The sequence below is a fragment of the Staurois parvus genome, unplaced genomic scaffold (genome assembly GCF_062004578.1).
Source record: "Staurois parvus isolate SC_StPar_1 unplaced genomic scaffold, SC_StPar_1.0 ptg000277l, whole genome shotgun sequence".
Classification (NCBI taxonomy): domain Eukaryota; kingdom Metazoa; phylum Chordata; class Amphibia; order Anura; family Ranidae; genus Staurois; species Staurois parvus.
Window position 1 is genome coordinate 706,119 of NW_028318073.1, and position 15,235 is coordinate 721,353.

The 15,235-nt window shown below is 40.5% G+C and overlaps 1 protein-coding gene across 1 annotated transcript in view; it reads left to right on the plus strand.

Annotated features, from left to right (window-relative positions):
- Positions 1–11,341: 11,341 nt before the first annotated feature.
- Positions 11,342–15,235, plus strand: part of LOC149458739 (uncharacterized) — a 41,380-nt gene continuing 37,486 nt past the window's right edge. Inside the window, exon 1 of the mRNA XM_089681759.1 lies at positions 11,342–11,474. The gene's annotated coding sequence lies outside the window, so the exon portion shown is untranslated. The remainder of the gene's footprint in view (positions 11,475–15,235) is intronic.

Sequence of the window (15,235 nt, forward strand, 5' to 3'; positions counted from 1 at the left end):
GGTATTCACCTAATTGCCTATATATGCATTTTTTGTAATAAAGCATAATTTTTGAGAATCACTTTCTGTTCATGATGTAACTGCTTTTCTTGTGAATCCCTTTTCACATCCCCCCTTTTTTTGATAAGGGTAGGAATTGCAGTCACTGGATGAACATATGGTCACTGGGGACACGTGTTTGAACACTTTGATGTGAGCACATTACTAATAATTTGTGTTATGTTTTGAAGATAATACACTATGTGTGGTTTAATTTTTTTGAGGTACTAAGAGAGGTAGAGGAGGAATCGGCTTGGAGAAAAATTGGGAATTGGTGGAAAGTATATATGGGAAATTCTTGAGACTTTCTGTTGGACGTTTTGCATTTGAACTTTTCTGTTGGCCGCTATTGAATGCAGCTTGATTTTGAGCTTCCTGGGTGGAAGTTCTATCACGCGGTTAAGGTGATATTGTAGCCACTTCACATTTGGTATAGGAGGGTGTGGTTTACTCACATAGTCAGTGTCCTAACCATTCCTAGAGCGCTTTGCAGGCAAGACTGTAGTATCCATAATGTGAAATCGTCTGCCCTACACTGAGCACTGACTGGACTGACACAGAGAGATGGGCTCTCAGCCTCCAAACAGCTGCACCTTGTTCTGTTCTCTTTTCATCTTGTGTCCAGTTCTAGATAAGAGATCACAGGACATGTGAGGAGGGGGATTGGCAGTGGAGGGTGCATGGACCAGCCATCCGTCTGCTCAGCGAGGATCGGCGGTCAGATCCCCCCATGTGGAAGAAGCCTAAGAATTGGTAAGCTGCAATATAATAAATGTTTGCTTTTGGGTTTTTGGCCAAAAGAGAACATGTAACAAATACAAAGTAGGTATTATCCCAATTTATCTGCAAAAATTATAAATATTGTATGATAATTGCCTACCAAGTACCTCTTGTAATAAGCTTTGCTGCCATGGACATGTCACTTTCTACAATTTACCTCTAGATGATCTGATGTTGCTGTCAGTTGCTGCTTCATATGTGCTGTTTTCATTCAACCAAAACCAAGTGGTCTGGAAGAAAAAGTCTCAACACATAAAGTGAGATTTGCTGCAGAAATACCTGTAACAGGAGACAATCTGAAGATTACCCAGAGTTGGAGAAACAGGATGAGTTACAGATGATGTTGTGTTTCTTGGTGGGCTTAGCCTAACCTCCAAGCCCACAATGCAAGAATGTGGGGAGATGGAGTCCATTTATGGTGAATGATTACATAAAACTCTTAAACCTGCTGATGCTCTGATTTTTTAACTGATAATATTAATAGGCTTAAAAGTGTAATGAGATATATTACTATAAAGAGGAAAAGCACTTTAAATCACATTATGGTGAATGTTGTCTATCAGGAGAGTTATATGGGATTTTTGCTGTACAATCTACGTAGCGTTACATATTAATATGTAATATAAACTATGTAGTGGCACAACATATTTTTAACGTTTTTGCATGTTTCATTTGTAAAAATCACTCATCTAATGTAACACATTTTCAAATACTGTATGTTGTATATATACTTCTTTTATAAAGGCTGCAGTAATCTTTTATTTTCTGTATATAAATTTGTGTGCAGCATTTCATGCTACAGTCCCTACAAATTACTTTCTGTTGTCATCAATGTTATGATCCGCCTAAAATGCAATTTTTCTTGTTCCACAAATAGAAATGTTACTCCCTTTACTCTGAGGCTAGTCACCACAAGATCTAGATACATGAGGTTAAAAGTAAAGGACTTAGCATTTCCTAATGCTGCAGGCAATGTTCAGGTCTGCACTATACAATATCCAGCAAATTTGGATGTGTGCACTGGCTTGTTTAGTTCAGTATATTTTATATGGTCAGTGATTGGGGAATATTGGTAAGAGCTGATAATGTATGACAAGTGCCATGTTAATAAAGCCTAAATGTTGTAATCATTTAATTACATCTAAGGCACTTGGAATTTCATGAACACCATACCATACAATAACCACTTCCTGTTAGAGACATAGAGAAACTCCTCTTAGATCTTGGCCCCCAGTGCAGAAGTTTAGTCAGTTACACAGTTAATAAATACTTATGGTCTTAGTAAGAATTAGTTCCCAATGTACCGTATTTCTTCATTGTACAGTATCCAATAAAATGCAAACAAATGTAAATCTAGTTGGTTAACATGGTTTACTAAACTTAGCATTTTTTAAAAAAGATGTACTGTATGTAATTGAAGTGGAAGTCTTTCTTACAAATTTATCAAAATAGTATTAAGGTTCTGTGCACACTGGCTTAAAAAACACTGCTTCTAGAGGAGTTTAGTGTTTTGCCTGTAGAAGCAGCTCACTGTTATCCTATGTGTCCATGTACATTTAGATACAGAAAAAAAACTCTTCTGTTTTGCATTTTTGAGAGCAGTTTTCTGTAAGAAAATAAATGATAAACATGCCTTAATGCTCAAAACGCACAAAATTACCATTTTTTTCCACCATAAATGTCTGGCATTAGTCAGCCAATGTGCATAGACCTTTACTGTAGTATGTATAATTAAAGAAGGGATAACACTGGGTTCTGGTTCTTATTTTTTGTTCCTTATTTAACAATATCTTCTTACTTTCCACTAGTGCAGGGGTAACAAAAGGCCAGTTTATTGTCCTTCAAACTTTAGGGTGGTGCAGAACGTGGCCATTGGGAGTAGCAAATGTCCTGACAGCAGTGGGAGTAAACAATGCCCCATCTTTTGTAGTAGGGGGAGTAATAGTGGCCCATCGATTGTATTAATGGGAGGAATAGTGCCCCATCATTGGCATCAGTGGGAGGAATAGTGCCCCATCACTGGTGACAGTGAGAGGAATAGTGCCCCATCACTGGTGACAGTGAGAGGAATAGTGCCCCATCACTGGTGACAGTGGGAGGAATAGTGCCCCATCACTGGTGACAGTGGGAGGAATAGTGCCCCATCACTGGTGTCAGTCGGAGGAATAATGCCCCATCATTGGTGTCAGCGGGAGAAATAGTGCTCTATCATTGGTGTCAGCGGGAGAAATAGTGCCCCATCACTTGTATCTATAGGAGGCATGATGTTCCATTGTTGGTGTCAGCGAGAGGACTGGTGCCCCATTGTCAATGGCAGGAACTATGCCTCACTATGCTGACAGTGGGGAATAATGCTGCAGTGGCCAGATAAAAGCAAACAAAGGGACGCAGTTTAAAGACCATTACACTAGCGCAATGGGAGGTTAAAGTAACAAACACTGTAAAATTAAAATCAGAGCTGAGCACCCAACCATATATATATATATATATATATATATATATATATATATATATATATGCGCATCTTAATCCTTCTACACCATTCAAACAAAACAGACTAATTTTTTCATCTATATTATTACATTGCTTGCAGGGGTGTTTTATGAAAACATTGGGTCTGTGTGAAAAATCATAAGCTGGGCCCCATTGCTTGTTAAAAAAAATATGGCATGCTTAGTACACGGTGTCAAAGAGAGGACATGTTTTTCACTGTGGCTGGGGTTTTGCTAGGGTTGTAAGAGACCTGGGGCGTGTTTGGGAACCATAACTGGAGTAGTAATGTTGCATGCATAGTGGCGAATGGTGAGTGTGGCCAAATTGCGTTAACAGAGGGAGGGGCTTAAAGGGGCATGGTTAACTAAAACAAAAGCCTTCTTGTATCCATCAAATATGCTTACATTGCTGTGCACAAGCAAGAGTCTCACAGACATGTATAAACCTCAGCACAATCATTTTTCTCCACTTGCCACCCCACCTAAGTACTTTTACTGTGGTTGGACAGCACAGAAAGACTCTGCAATGTAAATATATGTTGCCTAAATATTGTTGAAATGGTCCTCGTCAGCCCCCTCTAAGTTGTCTTCCTGGAAGGCCTTAGTAAATGTGGCCCTGCCTATTGTAATGGGGTTTGCTCGGCAGCGGGTGTGTGTGACCCCCTGGATGTGTTCACAACACAAAACTGGCACAGCAAAACAGTGGTTTATGTGAGAAAACAAAGGTGCAGTTTATTTACACTATTTACGAGAGGAAAAATATCAAAACAAAAAGAAACCTGAAAATAAATCCTTGCCAACTTGGGCACTTACTACACACAGATTCCCTCGCTATCAACTAGGTGCAGCCTGTCAAGCAGTCAGACTGAGCTGATGACAAAGCCTCTGCGACTAGGGATTCCCTGTCCCTCCAGGCCTTCAACAGATAAATGTGATATATCTATTCAGGTTTTTGCCTTCCTGGTTGTCTGACCCTGTAGTTCACCACGCTCACTTTCTCAATTACCTCATATGGGCCATGCCATTTGGCCAGGAATTTGCTTTCAACTGTAGGGATTAGCACTAGTACTCTATCCTCCTGGGCAAATGACCGGGTCTGGGCCCCCCCGATTGTACACCCTCTGTTGCGCTAACTGCGCTTGGGCCAAATGTTCTTTTACGATTGGCATTACCTGTGCAATTCTATCTTGCATTTGGGCGATGTGCTCAATCGCACTCTGGTGGGGAGAACTCTCACTTTCCCAAGTTTCCTTGGCAACAGACCTCTTGGGTGTCTCCCATAGAGCAATTCAAAAGGTGAAAAACCAATAGAGGACTGGTGTACCTCCCGGATGGCAAACATCAAATAGGGTATTAGATAATCCCAACACTTTCCATCTTTATCCACCACCCGTCTGTTTGGGGATGATACACAGAGGTGCGCAATTGTGTTACTTTGAACAACTTGCACAGCTCTTTCATCACCCGGGACATAAAGGGGGTACCCTGGTCCGTAAGCAGTTCCTTTGAAACACCCACTCGGCTAAAAACGAGAAATAGCTCCTTAGCCATCGTCTTGGCAGAGGTATTTCGGAGCGGAATTGCTTCTGGATAGCTGGTGGCATAGTCTAGTATAACCAACATGTACTGATGCCCCCTAGTGGACTTCACCAGCGGACCTACCAAATCCATTGCGAACCTCTCAAAAAAGGGACCTCAATGATGGGAAGAGGTACGAGTGGACTACGGAAATGGGGCATAGGGGCCGACTTCTGACACACAGGGCAGGAGGAACAGTAATTTTCTATCTCCTTAATGACCCCAGGCCAATAGAACCTCTGCAATATTCTCTCTGGTTTTCTCTGCGCCCAAATGACCTCCAAGGATGTGTCCATGGGCCAACTCCAACACCAACTTCCTGTAAGGTTTGGGCACCACCAGTTGCTCAATGGTTTCTTCCGCCCCTTGAGCAACTCAATATAGTAGGTCCCTTTCCGCAAGCAAGTACGGATAAGCACAAGTCTTATCTGGGTTCACTAGTTTTTTTACCACATTTTCCTGTGCTTTTTATCAGTGTGGGGTCTTTTAACTGTTCGGTGGCAAAATTTTCCCTGTGAACCTCTAAGTCAAAAAACTCAACAGCCGCAATGTTTTCATCTGATTATGTAGGCTCCTCCCTAGTTCCTTGATTATCCCCTCCTAATACCAACAAGGGGAACTCGGGAGAGTCCTTACCACACTCAGAGGATTCCTGGGATTCACCTTCCTGGTCTGAAAGGGCGACAATGGGGGTGGGTCAGGACAATCCCAGAGTTCCCAGAATTTTGGAAAATCCCTCCCCACAATGGCATCATGCGGTAAGTGAGGCACCAACCCTACCTGATGAGACAGGTTACCTTTGGGGGTCCCAAAAGACACGGTTGCCACTGGATACTCACTGGTGTCCCCATGCACACAAATAACAGTCACCTTTTTATGCCCAGAGACCTCTGTAGTGACTAATTCCTCTTTTATCAATGTTACCAGGCTACCTGAATGCAGCAACACAACAAACATTACTCCCATGGATAGACATTTTACAAAAATGTTTCTCGGTTACCCGACCGGCAGTGCATGTGACTGTTGCAATCAGCATTGCATTGGCTCATCCACAACTGGGCAATTGGCTGCAATATGTCCCTCTTGCCGGTAGCAGTAGCAAATAACATTTTTCACCACCTCTTGCAGTCTTCAATTTCCCGGCCTCTCTCGCCAGACATTGGGTAGGACTCCCACCCTCTCACTCTCTCCACCCTCACCCCTTGGTATCATCTTACCCGCCGCTGGGGATGGTCTGGTCTTAGGGTGGAAAGTCTATGAATCTCTGGAAGAGGAGGTCATGTTCTCCATAGCCAAGTACCTCTCAACTAGATCCACAAGCTAGTCCGCTGTCTCTGGGTCTCCATGGCTGACCCACTTTTGAATGGCATTAGGAAGAGATCTCAGGAACCGATCCATAACCACACGTTCCACAATTTTTGGTGCGGTCAAAGTCTCTGGCTGCAGCCAGTTCCTGCTCAGGTGAATGAGATCATACATCTGCGACATGAGGGTTTCCTAAGCAGAAAAGTCCAATTATGCACACGTTGAGCCAAGACAACGAGGTTAACATCCAATCGTGCCAATATTTCTGCTTTCAGCACGTCATAATAAGCTTTATGCGACTCACCAGTTAATAATGGAGCCCAGCCCACTGCTCCTTAGGCCACTTTTCCCTTTCAGCAGTCTGTTCAAATGTGGTTAAAAACACCTCAGGATCATCCTCTCCAGTCATTTTTGGCAATAAACGGCCCAACAAAATGATGGTGTATTACCGGAATCACTCCCAGCCTCAGTCTGCTGCCTCTGCTGGAGCTGCTTCATGACGGTGTCAATTTGTTGCTGCTGTCTCTGTTCCTGCTGTGCCAGCAATTCCCTATGGCGGGCCTCCGCTTGTTCCAGGGCTTGCTGTTGCAGACCTGCATTAGTATGTTGTTGATTGGCATTTGCCAGAGCCAGCTGTCTTATCTCCTCCATGCTGGCCTTTATTTACCACAAACTGCCCGCATCCTCCACCATGTGTAACGGGGTTAGCTCGGCAGCGGGTGTGTGTAACCCCCCTGGATGAGTTCACAACACAAAACAGGCACAGCAAAACAGCAGTTTAGGTGAGAAAACAAAGGTGCGGTTTAGTTACACTATTTATGAGAGGAAAAACATCAAAACAAAAAGAAACATAAAAATAAATCCTTGCCAACTTGCCCACTTACTATACACACAGCTTCCCTCGCTATCAACTAGGTGCAGCCTTGTGTTACACCCAGTCCCTATCTCCCTGTTATTTAGAGGTTGGCCACACAGTCGTTTGTCTCACCACACAGACAGATATGAAGCTCCCCAGTCTACTCAGGCACAGAACTAGTTCCAGGATGGAGCAACTCCCTTTGCAGGCTGGGAAGTTTTATAGAGGCCAAATGAGCCCACTTGCTTCAGCTGGGCTCATTACCCCTCAGCACTTCCCCCTAGTGGAACAAATCCACATAGAGCCTGAATCTAGGACAAATGTACCTGCCATCCTGGACGCAACAAGGTGATTTTGCTTGCCTACTGTCACACTATGTACAAACTCATCTATATAAATCGGGGTTGCCCTTAGCAGTATGATAAAGTGTGGTCTCCCTGCACATCCAGTCAATGATTCTCCCTCTCCTCCACCCTTATTATTTTTTTTGGTTGATGGGAAGGAGAGTGTTGGATAGGGTATTAGGCTGGGCTACACCATTCCTGCCCTTCCCTCTCCCTGTCCCCCCTCCTTCCCCCTCTTCCTTTTCTTTAATCCGCACCCCCTCCTTTCCTTCTCATCCCCCTCTTTTCCCCCTTTCTTTTCCAGGTTCCCTTGACATATCTCCTACCCTCTTTCTCTCGTTTTATGTATCTCACCCCTGCCTATTGGGCACACAGAATTTTTCCCGTTGTACTGCTCACGCTATCCATAATTGTGGTATGCTAAATGTATGCCTTTTCATTGTATTGCATAGTTGGACTGCTATACTCGTTGATGTTCATTCAATGGTTATCTATGGCATTGTACCATGGTACCTTGCGCATTTATGCTGTAATGCAACACTGACTTTACAAAAGCATTCCTTTTCTATAGAAAAAATAAAAATAAATATATATATTGTTGGCTGCATGGCGATCACGTGATCAAAATGTAAACAAAACTGTCATGAATGAATTTTATTCATTACAGCAGTGCCTACTCTAGTGATGCTGTGGCTGGCCAACAGCTATCACATGGTACCTGGGCAAATCACAGCACCCTGTACAATGCCAATCACAGCATCACTAGAATAAGCACAGCTGTTATGAATTAAACTCGTTCTTGACAATTCAGACGATTGCTGTTACAGTGATCATCACAAAAGTAAAAAAAAAAAAGTTAAAAAAGAAAAAATTGTTTAAAAAAATAAATCAATATATATATATATATTTTTTACATACTATCATCAATCAGTATACCTGATCACCGCCACACCAGTAATATGATGACGCTGTACTGCACTGTTGACAGTATGGAAAGAAATTGTGAAAAAAACCCAAAATAATTAATTTTCAAAGAAATAGTAACAAAACATTACAGCTTCTAAAACTTTGCCATGCCTCTTACTAAATACCTCAGACTGTCTTCTTTCTAAAAAGTAGTCGTTTGGGCAGCATTTGTACTGTCCTCTCCTCAAGAAATGAGTTAGGCCAATATACTGTATAGCCCATAGTTTGTAGACGCTAAAACTTTCACACAAACCAATTAATATACACTTATTTGGATTTTTTTTGTACATTTTGGCCTAAATTTATGAAGAAATTTGATATTATTTAATATGTTTTATAACAGAAAGTAGAAAATATTTGTTTGTTTTTTTAGCAAAAAAAAAAAACCCTCTGGTGATGAATACCACCATTGCATGACCAAGCAATGGTCAGTTAAAGTATAACAGTGCTGAATAGCAAAAATGGCCTGGGCATGAAGGGGGTAAAACCTTCTTGAGGTTAAGTAGTTAACAAAAATAAAGCTCTTCCATTAAATATGATTTTGCATTCACTGAAAATAGTCAGAGAGCTAACACTTTATCTGAGCCTACTTTATGGAAGAGGTTTATTAAAATAGTCAGGAACTGCTCAACTACCAGCAATGAACACTTTTGTGATGTAATGTACAATATAGAGTATATAATGTAGGAGTGAGAATGTCTTCACAGCTCCCCCATCTTCAGTCTTCACAGTCTCCCCATATCCCCAGGTTTCACAGTCCCCCCATCTTTAGGCTTCACAGTTCCCCCCCATCCTCAGGCATCATAGCTCCCCCCATCCTCAGGCTTCACAGTCTCCCTATCCTCGGGCTTTACAGCTTTTCCACCCTTAGGCTTCACAGTCCCCCCATCCTCATGCTTCACAGCTCTCCCCATCCTCAGGATTGACAGTACCCCCATCCTCAGGCTTCAGAGCTCCCCTATGCTCAGGCTTCACAGTCCCCCATTCTCAGGCTCCACTGTCCTCCACTTCAAGCGTCACAGTCACCCCCATACTCAGGCTGCAAAGTCACCCCATTCTCAGGCTCCAACGTCCTCCACCTCAAGCTTCACAGTCAACCCCATTCCCAGGCTTCACAGTCACCCCATCCTCGGGCTTTACCCCCATCCTCAGGATTTACAGTCAACCCCATTCTCAGGCTTCACAATCACCCCCATCCTCAGGCTTTACCCCCCATCATCAGGCTTTATAGTCACACCCATTCTCAGGCTTCACAGTGTCCCCCATCCTCAGTCTTCTTAGTCCCTCCATCCTCACTCTTACCAGCCTCCCCTCCCCTGAGAAGGAGTACCCTCCCCTAGCTCCAGCCACTCTCAGCTTCAGTAACAGGATCTGTGTGTGACTGAGAATCAAGTCAAACAGATCCTGTTACAGGAGCCAGAGAGCAGCACTGACAGGCACAACTGCAGTCCATCAGGCTTGTCTCATTTATGGGTGTAGAGGGTGTGAGAGCACAGAGGGCCCCATTCCCTCGAGGGCCCGTGTTCACGGCACACTTTGCACCCATGGATGTTACGCCACTGATTCATTGATATAAATAGTTGATTTTAAAGTGAAGACTCTTTAAATCCCATCCCAACCTACCTATAATCACCTTCTCGGTGTTCAACTACTGTTCAAGCCACCATGAAATACAAGGTACTTGGTGCATCTGGATATGGAGAATATGTCACTTCGTTCTATAAGCATAGCTGTCAACTGCCCTGAGTGTGAAAACTGACAATAATCAAGGACAGATTATTAACTTTGCTTCCCCCGTGGCAAAATGTTGCAAAAAAAAAATGCAGTGGAAAAAGTTGATAAATATATTTACCTTGCCACTGTTTTCCATACTGAAATGGGTGATGTCACATTCCTTTCCACAAAACCCGGGGATTGTTGAATAGGTAAATTCTCATTAGATGATTCAAACAGCTAACTGTGTTTTCCTAAGATTTGAGCTACTCAGCATTCCTTAGGATCACTCTGAAAAGAGCATGACATCAGCCTCACTCAGGAGCCATGGGCGGAAGCCACGGGAAAGATATTGTATTGCATATTTAATACAATCTTCATTTGCCTTAATACAAATTCCTTTGCAATTTACTTCCAGTTCATGTCAAAGCTGCATTGATATCAATTATAATAAGTAAGTACTGCATATTTAATACATTTATCCCTACAGTATTTTTTCTGCTTATTTTTTTTATTATTTTTTATTCCTTTATTCCATCACTTATTCTTCCTGGGTTTTTGGGCATGCTTGGGAGATGTGTCAACCAGTATCAGTACCACAAGCACAAACATGGAAACAAAATTACACAAATTGCAATGACATGAATCACAAAAAATGCAATTATTTTTTCACATGGTTAGATATGCTTCTTTTTCTGTTTTTTGCCCCCACATACTGGCTATATATGCCTTTTAGAGCTCATCCCACTGCTAATAAGTGAGCTACTCATAATATGGCATTTGTGTGGCATGGATTATCTCATGTTGTGGTGCTTAGTGGCACACTAACAATTTTTTGGGGCATAAGCAGCCAAACCTGTCCAAATGATACAGAAAAGATAGTTACTGTATGCTTTTAGAAATTGTATATAGAGTCAGAGAGTGATGGCATATTCACAGCGTGCCTTGTCAAACACTTGTGACACCATATTATGACCTCTGATGCTCAAATAAACTAAAGCTCAAAATATTATCCTTGTGCAAGAATTACATTAGCTGCTGGTCAAAACTTCCTTAAATGTAGAAACCTTTGCACACTTGTTTCAGGCCTAAACTATATTCCTGCTATTATGTATAAGGGAGAGGTCCATGTCATTGGTGACTCCACTGTAACTTTTGTAGTTTCACTGTGTACATCTCTGTGTTTACATGAGCCTGTAATGTAATTTAATGAAGACCTGCTTCATTCTTTCCAGGCCCATCCCTTTTTGTCATAAAAAATTGTGACCGCCCTACATATTTCAGCTTGCAATACTAGTTTGGTGTCTTCAAAGAATAGTACCAATTGTAGCCGATGACAAGTGCTCACTTCTTAAGTGTCAGGATAGCTGGAAACTTCATCCTGTAAAGAATCATCAAAAGGTAAATCTACATATTTATATTTACTGTGCTCTACTGTATTATGTTAAATATAATTGTTTTTTAAAAATTAATGTGATATTAAAAAGGGGTAAGATGTATTTCTCCTCCCTTGTCAATTACTAGACTTCATATAGAGTATATATAGTTGTATTACATTTATTTCTACACACACGTATATAGTGTATATAAGTGTATCCAAATCCATATATCATTATTATATATGGCAAATATGTCACAATTAAAATCAATGTTTCATAAATTTCCTACATTTTTTAATATTTGTTTTTTTTTATTTTATTTAAACTGAGGTGGGAATGAATTACGTTTTTAATTAAAAATCAAAGCCTTCCAAACATGATATCTTAGTTTTAGGTTGACACAAGTGAATTGAATCACTTATCGACTTCTTGGATTCCTTAGCGGTGAGATTTCCCAAAAGATGTTTGGCTTATTGTCCCTTCCAAAAATAAGGTTGACTTTCTTGCAGTTGGACTCCCCAATTTTGTGAGAATCAGATTTTTTCCTTTTAATGGCTGCAACCGTTGAGTATAATTGGAAAGTGCTGTAAGGATGTCTCCCCATTGGCATTCCTATGCAAGTGGGTTAACTTGTCAGCAACCAAACAAAACTGAATTAATCTTCGTATTAGTTGATATATTTACTGCTGCATCATTGACTTCACTCTATACTGTAATCTGGGTAAGGCATTTTGCCGAAGAAAAACAAAGTACTAAATATAGCATGTCCTACTGCTTCATTGAACACATTCATATTAAATATTTGTAGCACCATGTATGTTCTCAGGCTCAATTTACTAAAAAATAATGCATGTGTTATCTGCCACAGCAATTGTTATTTTCAGCTGCGTGACTTATTTTCAGATCTTAATGGCTCTGACTTCTGAAATAATGGTTGTTATAGCAAAAAAAAAAAAAAGAGTCTCATTTCTATAATTGAAAAACTATGTTCACCCTACACGTTTTGGTGAATTCTCAGGGCTTGGTGAAATCACGAACTGGCTTTAATATATCTTAGGGACACAGGTGGTCTTACTCTTCCTGCTGCACTCTCTACATTGCAACTGAAACAATACATATACATGCACCCTATCTATATTGCTGTGTCTGTTCTTTTTTTTTCCTTTTCTTTACAAAAATTGATGCATGTGCAGATTCTCCCAATTTTCACATCTGATAGTCATCTATTTGAATATCTTTTGAGCAGAATGGTTTGTCTGAGGACTGTACCATCACACATATCATACAGCATTGACTACTCATGTATGTCACTTATGTGACAAATACATAGCAGGCAAATTGCACAGAGCTTTTCTTTTTCGTGGGTGGTTCTGTTTCCTAATTCTGTGTTATAGCCTATATCCTGTCCTATCTCTCAGTTGATTGATCACCAATCACAATCCAAGGCAGATATGAATGTGAAAATATGACTTTAAAGAAGCCTTTTAGTACTGACCTTTTCATGTTTCTGACTTTCTCTATGAGATGCAGTAGAAGTGTCTTTGGGAATACCTCTCCTGCTTTGGAAGCAAGTAAGCAAAAGGAGTTCCTTGGTCAAAATGGAAAGGCGTGTATTTGTGCATTATAACTATGCCTAGTACTAAGCACATATTGTGTGCTCCTTGTATGTATTTCAATTATATATTTTCAACTGTAATTAGTAAAAATGTATTAAAAAAATCCTAAAGTATGAATGAAAACCTAACATATATTATGCTAGCATTACTCCAAAGAGTAATGCTGAAACTTGATGGTAATCCATCTTGCTATTATTTTCTAAAAAGCTAAAAACTAGTTAGATTTGCATCCATAAACCTTTATCCAGATCAACTTGTTTTCAATTACTTTATTTCAGTGAAGTAGTTATGTGGGCTGCTGAGGAGATTTGCCCTCTCAATTTGTCCAGTTGACCAATGTCACCAGGATAAAAAAATAATGGAAACCCCAAAATTTTCCTGTGGTTAGTGCATGAGAAAACTTCTATTTGGGAAGATTTCCCCAGTAGGACATAGGAAAAAAATAAATCTACTCTTCAGCTTAAAAAAAGGATCTATTTTAAGCCACTTATTGGGCAGGTCAACTACTTTACTACAGTAAGATAGATAAATTGTGACCAGTATGCTCTTTGGATGAAATTTAACTAATCTTTGAATAATTCGGACTGAAAATGTATGATAGGTTGCTTTACAAAATTTTTTTTAAAAAAAGTAGCTATAAAATTGCAACAACAAAATCAGCACTAATTCTGTAAAGTAAACTTTTATGATAGGTGTGACAGGTGCAAATATGCCTAATATTTTTAGTATGGCTTTGCCCTATGTAAAATATGTGTCAAAATTCAGACATAGTGACTAACTGCGTTTACTTAGATCTCAAGTATGTGATCTATGCTAAGATAATTGAGAAAGTGAGAATGCATATCTGGCATTAGGGAATGACAGTAGAAATCAAACGGGTAAAGTGAGTTAAGGGTCAAGAATGAAGACGACAAGAATGCTGTTTGGTTAGTACCAAATACCCATCCAATAGCTTACAGCAGGTGTGAAATATGATTACGTTATTGTTGCTTAAACATAACACCTAAACCACACTGTTGATTTCCAAGCAAGATCCAATGATGCCTACAATCAAGTACTCCTTTTGAACTCTATATACTTCCTAAATTTACTGTGATTGTTGGAGAATGAATTGTTACTGTTTGCCGAATGGGGGGTCATTCTGAGACAATTGCAACAACATGCAATTATCTGTCAGATTACAAGCCAACAAGCACAGGTTTGGAGCCACTGATCACCAGAAACCATGGTCAGCCATGCTACTAAAGCAACTGAAGATCACATCAGATTTGGCCATATTGGTTAGTCTTAATATTAAGATGGTTACATGCAGAAAAATCCCACAGCACTGAAAACTGTTGCTAGTGCTTGCCAGCAAGATAAGCAAGTGTAAAGATAACTAACAGAAGAAGAATCAGCAAAAGGGACACATCCTACTGACTGTACGTTATGTCCCTTGTGTGGATTTTTGGCTGCACTGAGGTTGTATACAATGCTTGTGCCACAGCAAGGTTCATTATAAAGGATTGCAGGAAAAAAATATAAAACAGAGAAAGGATGGACAGCACAGAAAAAAGTAGGCGTAAAAGTTATAAACTAAACCATATCACTACTAGAAGCCTAAAGAATATTTTTTCCTTCAAAAAAAGTTATGTCAAGGGTTGCGAACTTTCACAGATACGAACAGACCTCGCAATACAAATATTTGTAGATGCGAACAAAGCGCTGCAAATAGCTCACGTGTCTGCCGGATACTGTCACAGCAGTGAAAAGCAGTGGTGATGTGGAGGGGACTGCTAGAAAGCGCAAAGCAATAACCATGGACACAAAAATGAAAATAATTGAGCAATTGGACCGAGGCGAAAAGATGGTAGATGTTCGTTCTTATAACATGAATCGTTCAACCATTGGCACAATTCTAAAGAACAAGACCAAGGTCATGGAACATGTGAAGTCTACTGTGCCTATGAAGTCAACAATAATATCCAAAAAGTGTGGTAAAGTGATAGAGGAGATGGAGAAACTTCTCAGTGTGTGGCTGCAGTATCAGCTTCAGCGTCAAGTCTCACTCAGCTTAATGCTTATTCAAGAAAAAGCTAAAAGTCTATTTGAAGACATCAAGAAAAAAACGGTGTGAACAGTGTGCATCTTTTACTGCCAGCCATGGATGGTTTAACAGATTCAAGGC